The 7,985-nt window shown below is 40.0% G+C and overlaps 1 long non-coding RNA gene across 1 annotated transcript; it reads right to left on the bottom strand.

Moving 5' to 3' along the window:
* Positions 1-230: 230 nt before the first annotated feature.
* LOC144899857 (uncharacterized) lies at positions 231-7,985 on the bottom strand. The gene is made up of 4 exons (XR_013628190.1): positions 7,831-7,985; positions 4,467-4,531; positions 2,708-2,852; positions 231-265 (listed from the first exon to the last, which is right to left on the bottom strand). It is a non-coding gene; the product is annotated as an uncharacterized LOC144899857 (long non-coding RNA).

Genomic DNA, 7,985 nt, shown 5'->3' with positions numbered 1-7,985 from the left:
ATGGAAGGATGGATGGATGGATGGATGGATGGATTGATGGATGGACGGATGGATAGATAACCCTTTGATTTGTCAGGCAAGAAAATGACTCTCACTTCACTGTCAAAAGATTCATTCAGAGAAAAAAATGCCGGAGCAACGATTTGAGCATAAAGGCAACCATGAGGATGAAGGATACCTCAAAGGCCTTCTTTCTTCTTCCTTAACAGCTGAGTAGTCATCACGTCTCCAGAGGCTGCTGGAGAGCACACAGGGATGGAGAGACCTGGACAAAAAAACGCCATTATTGGTCAAATGACAGCGTGTAGGAATAACAAATGTTCACACACATTCACTAGTAACCTTGAGTGTTCAACAAGGTCAACATGCGTCTTTATGACAGAGTCAGCTCACTGCAAGTATGCCGGTGTGTGCGTTTGTCACCTCTTTTTTTTTTTTTTACTGTGTGTGTGAAATGACGTGTCACTCCATCAGCGAAGTGCTACTTCCCATTCCGCCTGCAACAATCACACTGAAGGACAGCACAACAGCAGAGGGGGCAGACTGAGACCTTGTTACCCAAGTACGCACGACTGGCCAGCTGACACCCCGCAAGGGGAACAGAAAAGTAATGTGGATAGTGTAGGTACAGCCTGGAAGGCTGCCATTTGTGGGTTCACTTTTGTCTTGAGTAAGCAAGAACAAAGCTCTATTAGCTTGAAATAATATTCTATATATTTGCCATCCAAAGGTATTGTAATCCCTTGTTTATCGCAGCTGTAGTTATTGGTTCCAGACTCAACTGTGATAAGTGAATTTATACTATGAGTGAATAACTACTTTTCTTATTGAAGCACTGGTTTCATCATCATCCCAAAATTCAGGAATCGGTATCGTTATCACCGCCCTCCCCCGTACGGACTCTTCAGGTTCACCTCTTTTATCTGGCTTTTACTTAACATTTATTATTATCAACTAATTTCTCTTATTCTATTTATATTCTAATGGTATTTAATGTATTTTTATTCATTTAATCTTTATCATGCCATGGCTGATTTTAGGTCCACACACTGGAATTCTTTCTCTCATGTGTTTACAACATGTTATCAGCATGTAATCAACATGTTATTGTTAGAGCCCACACACTTGCTGAAAAATATCTGAGATGAACCGAATCCCTTTGAGGGCCATGAGCATAGCGATGAAGTCATTGTATTCTCGCTCGGTTTATAGGAAATGTGGAAAAAAAAAAAGTGTGATCACTCCATTAACGCGCATGTCACTTTTCACATATTCAAAACACTTGAGTGGCAAAGCTTGAAGATAAGTCACTAACTGTGAATTTTCACAGGAAACTCACACACATGAAACAGTTGTGTCCAAATAGGAAGAAACGCCAGTGTGTTCACACTGCAGGGTATGATGTTCAATTCACTTTTTTTGGGGGGGGGGGGGTTTCAAATCTGATTACCAAAAAAAAAAATACATCTATAAAACAAATCTAAATGCATATTTATTTTATATACTACATACCGTGACCATGTATTAACTGGCACATTCATGATAATATGTAAGACTTTTGTCGTATTTTGGTTCTTTTTGGTTACATAGCAACATGGGAATGAACGTCTATACCTAGAATTTACTTTTCCAAACTCAAAAACAAAAACACAGCAGCAGTGGTGGCAGATCCAATATGTAGCATCATCTTTTGGTAGTGGTCTGAGGCACTATAAGCACGGTGGGCAAGTGTGTGGTGAAGCTAGCGACTAGATGACTAGTAGCTAAGTCCCATCTATCCACCCATCTAGCCATCCATCAATTTTCTCTGCCGCTTAGCCAGACTCGGGCCAGCTGTTTTCAGGCGAGAGGCGGGGTACACCCTGGACTGGTCACGTAACAATGTTAATAATAATAACAATGCCGTAATTTGGTTAATATGCACTTCACATTATATGTAAACGGAGTGTTATTGGCATGTTTTGGATTTTTTTTCAGCAGGCTTTATAGGCGGAATAGCTGCATCCCATTACCTGCATACTCAGCTGTCTCATTTTACCTGTTTTTATATCTTTAGAATGCACAGAAAATCTGTACATGTCAAAATTCCCCAAAAGGGCAGTTTTCTTTGAAATATGTGTATAACATTTTAATAGCCTATTTACTTTAAAAAAATATCCCATCCTGTTGATCTAGATGCCCTTACATGCAAAATAAATTGCTCTCTAATAAATGCTCTGCCTGGAAAGAAGAGGCGGGGACGAGAAACAACAACAAAACCGCACACCTGGCCCCCGGATATTAACTCAAGTTAATTATTTCATGTTTAGGTTAGCATAGAAGGTTGGAAATAAATTAGTTTTTATGGTTGGAAATTACTCAAACATAAAAATGACATAGTATACATTCATTTGTAATTACTGAAGTAACGTGATTAGCCTGGGAAAGGAAATTAACATCTTTATGATTGACAGTTGTGGTGTATTTCTGTTCTGTCAGTAGTCTCGCAGTCTGCCTGTTCTGCCACCTGCTCAACAAGAAAATGTATTTATGGTACACGGGAAAAGCAGTTGTTATGTTGTTAAGATGCCTCTCCAGATGCTCAAACGACAAATTCAATGATGTTCATGGATTTATAAGATGAGTGAGCCAAATAAGACCTGAAGGCACAAAAAAAATTCATGTTCATGCAAGAGGAGTCTGGAGTCTTCTCATTGAAATAACTTACAAGTGTGACTAGCGAAAAAAGCTGCCTTTGAATAAAAACACGGTGCCACTTCCTGTTTGTCCTGTTGGTGGAGGTCGTACGTGCCTGCTGGCTGTCCACTTCCTGAGAGCATGACTGCACCCTCAGCTTGTTACGACTGCGTGCCCTGGAGCCTAGTCAGAGAGTACAACGTCACAACAACCAGACTCGCGCTCTGTCCCAGTGACACACTCTGCACAGCTGCACACAAACACACATTCATTCATTCATTCATTCATTCATTCATTCATTCATTCATTCCAGCATGCTCAGAAATGCACTGCATCCATCACAGGAGTAAAGGACATTTGTGTACTGTGTTACTCTTTGCTACTCTTCCTCCTCTGATCAGGTCGCCTTGGGGACAATGACTCATGTTCATCACTGGAGAAAACCCCACACCTTCATTTTACCTCCTCACAATCCCTTGCGGACTCCCACAGTGGACTCTCAGCGCGGTAATTGCATGGGCTGCAGCGAGCCAAATGGAGGGGGTAGAAAAACATCTAGAGCATGAAGAAACACGCCAGAGGATGAGTCATGAAGGGAGTGAAAGTGGGGCACAACTCCCCTGCTTTGTGACGTTTCTACGTGACAAATGTCACTCTCTTATTTGTTGCAGGGAACTCACAATGTTGATGAAACCTTTAAGTTGTTTGCATGTGTTCAGTAGCATATTTTATTCAAACGTACCCTGAGGTAGATGACCTGCAATATAGAAAATAGGCTTGGGTGACGATCTGGCAACTGGCTGATATTGTGGCTACAGATTAGCATCATTACCACCATTCTATTTAAAGGGGAACTGCCCTTTTTTTGTAATTTTGCCCATCATTCACAATCCTGATGTGAAATTTGGAGGTCTTGCGCCCTTGTCTTGGTATGGTCCATCACCTTTCTCTTTTGTGCAGTCCATGCATTTATTAGGTCGTGTATCTTGCTACAACTCTCTACACAATGCTTTGCATGATCACGTGCAAATATCGTGAGGTTTGTCATGATGACCTTGTGATCCAAGATGGTAGCGTAAACAAACAGGATGGTATTTTGGATGCTAAACACGCAGGTGGACGCAAGCCAAGGCAAAATTTTACCAAAAAATGCGGTTGTTAACTGGGCGGAGGTACCACTGTACTTGTGTACATACAGTATGTTACAAAAGTATGGCAAATATTTTTATTGTATCTCTTCATAGGACAATATTAAAGAAATTACATTTTATCTTTATTTCATAATTTTACTGTTTGAAGAATTACCTTCCGGTAGATTTTATTTCATGCTTCAATTTTTAATGTGAATAATAGCAAATTTGGGGGAAATTATAAAAATGGTAATGGTTTTATTTAATTTGAACATGCATCAGATTCCAATTGAGTGCATCCCATAATCAGTTCACAGTTCCACATGTCCAAAAGGAGTAGGAAGAAGCAAAGCTTATTAAATCCTACCCCTCCATCTGGTACTTTTACAATCAGTAACTGTTACATTTGTTCACTTCCTGCTTTCCATAATACAGTTTAAGTTTTTTTTTTTTAAATAATGCAAATAATGATATGACCATACAATGACATAAAAACACACAGTATTTAAAAGTAGAAGTATAGTTTACATTGTACTTTGTGATATGTATTATTGTATTATTTGTGCTCTGTTGATACTAATATCATATTACAAATCATTCAGTGATCTTGATAAATTTGTGGGGAAAAACAGATGAAGCAAAAAGAATTGGCCTACTCACATGAGCTGTCTTGTATTATTGGACTTGACTTCTGCAGCTCTCTTGTGCAGCCTAGTGGTGCAATGCTGTAAAATGCAGTAAAAAGTCATGCTGCTGTCTTTTCATCATTGCTATTCATTACTATTTATTAATCAGGAAGTTCTTCTTTCTTATTCATGGCATATTTTTCTGACAAAAGTATGCACACTGGGGCCTTGCTGGGGGTCAAAACCTCAAATATCCTCAATATCCTGGTATTTTTAAAATGACCTCAAAACTGAAACAAACTTGGGTTCTGCAGCAGGACAAAACACAGGACATTCAAAACACACCAGCAAGTCCACCTATGAATGGCAGAAGAAAAACAAAACAAATACTTTGGAGTGGCCTAGTCTTTTTGCTGGAAAACCCTCAAATGCGGCTGAATTACAACAATTCTGCAAAGATGAAGAAACTCTGCTAGTAGGGGTGAAGTTTAGAGAAAATGTAAAACTAGTGATGAATCAGCTAGATTGAGGAGAATGGAATGGAAACCCTGTCTTGCTAATTGCTACTGTATTTATACAACAGCAGGTCGATTGCAATCGCCTACTTTACTTTTTGAAGCAGGTCTTTTCAGAAGCCTTTTTTCAGGTGCAATAGATAATTTTGTCCACTAGATGGCAGAAAACTACTATTTCCGATGACGTCCTACAGTACATACAGAAATGATTCCTAAACAGTCTCAAACGCATGCATTGGAAATGTAACTCTGTGATGTGAATATATGATAATTTAATTAGGCATATACTGTTTTCATTCATTCATTCATTTTCTACCGCTTTTTCCTCACAAGGGTCGCGGGGGTGCTGGAGCCTATCCCAGCTGTCTTCAGGCGAGAGGCGGGGTACACCCTGGACTGGTCGCCAGCCAATCACAGGGCACATATAGACAAACAACCATTCACACTCACATTCATACCTATGGACAATTTGGAGTCGCCAATTAACCTAGCATGTTTTTGGAATGTGGGAGGAAACTGGAGTACCCGGAGAAAACCCATGCATGCACGGGGAGAACATGCAAACTCCACACAGAGATGGCCGAGGGTGGAATTGAACCCTGGTCTCCTAGCTGTGAGGTCTGCGCGCTAACCACTTGACCGCCGTGCCGCCCATATACTGTTTTATACAAATACATTCTGAAACACAACCAGTCCAGGGTGTACTCTACCTCTTGCCCAGAACCAGCTGGGATAGGCTCCAGCACAGGCTAAGCGGTATAGAAAATGGTTGGATGGATTGAAATTCTGAAACATTACATTCATCGATGATCTGGCAGCAAAATGTGCGGCTTTACTGTTTCGGGGAAGCAGAGGGGGGGCAGACAACCGAAAATAATGTAATAAGGTCAATACTACATCAGAGCTGTATCAAAAATGGTAACGCTTAGTTTTAAACATATTAAATGAACACCTCAGTCAGAAAAGAACCATTTTTGTAGTGGATCTCATAAGTTCATAGTGACATTTGTGACATGCTCAGTGCACTCCAAAGTGAATTATCTTTATTTTGAGACCAAGAAGCAAATTATTGACACTGACATGATCCTTGAGAGGAGAGTGCCTCGGTGACAGTGTGACATGCAGACGTTGTTCTCCATGGGAGGTCGGTCTTTTTAAAAGTATCTTTCACAAGCTGTGAACACTTGACAAACCCATTACATGTGCTGCTGGATGTTTCCGTGGTGTGCTAAGGAAGAAAATAAAAAGGTTGCCGCCACCACCGCCGCTACCACGTGAGTACATCCCTTAGGCATCGAGCAGAGCACCACACTGAAATACTGTATGAGTGGTGGTGACTGACACAAAATGGTATGTCACTTTCGATTCTTTGTAGGTTTCTTACCAGCGGTGCCAGATAGGTGCTTGAAAATGGAGGTACAGTGTTCCCTCGTTTATGCGAGGATTGGTTCCCAAAATAACCTGTGTTTTAAGACTGTAAAAATACAGATAATATCGATCCCAATGTTGGTAACAATATTGATCATTACCGATGTAAAAAGATCAGTACTTGGGCTTCAATTGATTTCCTGTCCAACTGTAGCAATTTCATTCAACCTGGCTGTGTGAAAATCTAGGCTACTTTGTTTGAAGTATTTTAGAATATTTCATGTGGAGTGATAATTTTGTAGGCTTGTTTATTTAAAAAGAAAAAAAACAAAAGAAGTGCAATATTCTCAAGTGATTTTCTGTTGTTTCCGAATAAAAACTTTTATTGTGGTAGCTAGGTATTTTATATTTACTTATGAACTCTTCTGCGATTGGCTGGCGACCAGTCCAGAGTGTACCCCACCTCTCGTCCAAAGACAGCTAGGATAGGCTCCAGCATGCCTGCGACCCTCGTTAGGATAAGTGGCATAGAAAATAAAAGAATTATAAACTCTGCCCAAATTCTTTCTTGAGCTTTAAGTGATTAATAATATAAAAGTCAAATAACACAAAAAGGTCATAACAATTCATTCAGATCATTGTTCCAGATTGATGATGCATTCAATTTAAAAAGTACTTTTAAACAGTAACAGTATCATTATGGATGACACTGGTATCAAATCAATACCAAATCTAGGCGTATCGTACACCACTACTGTGACCCCTAACCATACAATTTATACACTATATACAGGCGTTACAAGTACTCACATTTCTCTTGTTTAAACACTAAAAACAGTTAAAACCTACTTTAGAATTTTAATGATAAACGTACAGTTTGGAGACAAGAAATGAAGTGACTCACGTGTTATTTCACTCCTGTATCCATGCCTTTTCATCTTGACGTCGTTCCGCTGTACTGTAGTGTTTTTGTATCCTTGTTAAAGGGGACCTGTTATGTTTTTCCAACTTTTCTGACCTATAAATGTAGTTAAAATGTTGTATTCTTGTGAAAGAAGTTTGGGATGGCTCAAAACGCCGGGCTTCAAAAGGCGTGGTAAAACTGTATCATATAATATAATATAACATATAAAGAAGTCCGCCCCTCTGTGACATCACAAAGGAACGGACTTCCTTATATGGTTCATAGTTGGGAAGCACTTTGGGCATGTGACCAATCACAGCGGAGTGGGCAAGCCCGGATAAATTAAAACAGACAGTTGTGGCAGGAAACACAAATTAACAGACATACAGTTGGAATAGGTGCAGATTCTGCAAACTCTAAAAAGTTTTCTGTGCTGGTTATCGTGTGTAGCTGCTTTATAGGAGACCATAACTCAATACAAAGGGTGGAAAATGAGCATAATAGATCCCCTTTAAAACATATCGCTGCAGTCCTCCTTAAAACCGAAGATGCATTTAGAATACAAAGTATTCCATAAAGCCACGCCGAATAGCCACGCAAGTTATACATACCACCAGCATGTCTAGAAGTTCCTCTGCCTTTTGGGTGCAGGACGTTTCGTCGACATTGTGGCTTTTTTCAGGGAGAAATTTCAAAACATACAAACACTGCAAGCTAGCGACACGGCAAGCCGGCAGGGTAGCACGGCACGAGACTGATTGACAGC

This window comes from Doryrhamphus excisus, linkage group LG9 (assembly GCF_037039965.1).
Source record: "Doryrhamphus excisus strain RoL-2023G ecotype Guam linkage group LG9, RoL_Dexc_Guam_v1.1, whole genome shotgun sequence".
Classification (NCBI taxonomy): domain Eukaryota; kingdom Metazoa; phylum Chordata; class Actinopteri; order Syngnathiformes; family Syngnathidae; genus Doryrhamphus; species Doryrhamphus excisus.
Note: the sequence above shows the minus strand (reverse complement) of the source record. Positions and strands in the feature narration are given on the sequence as shown.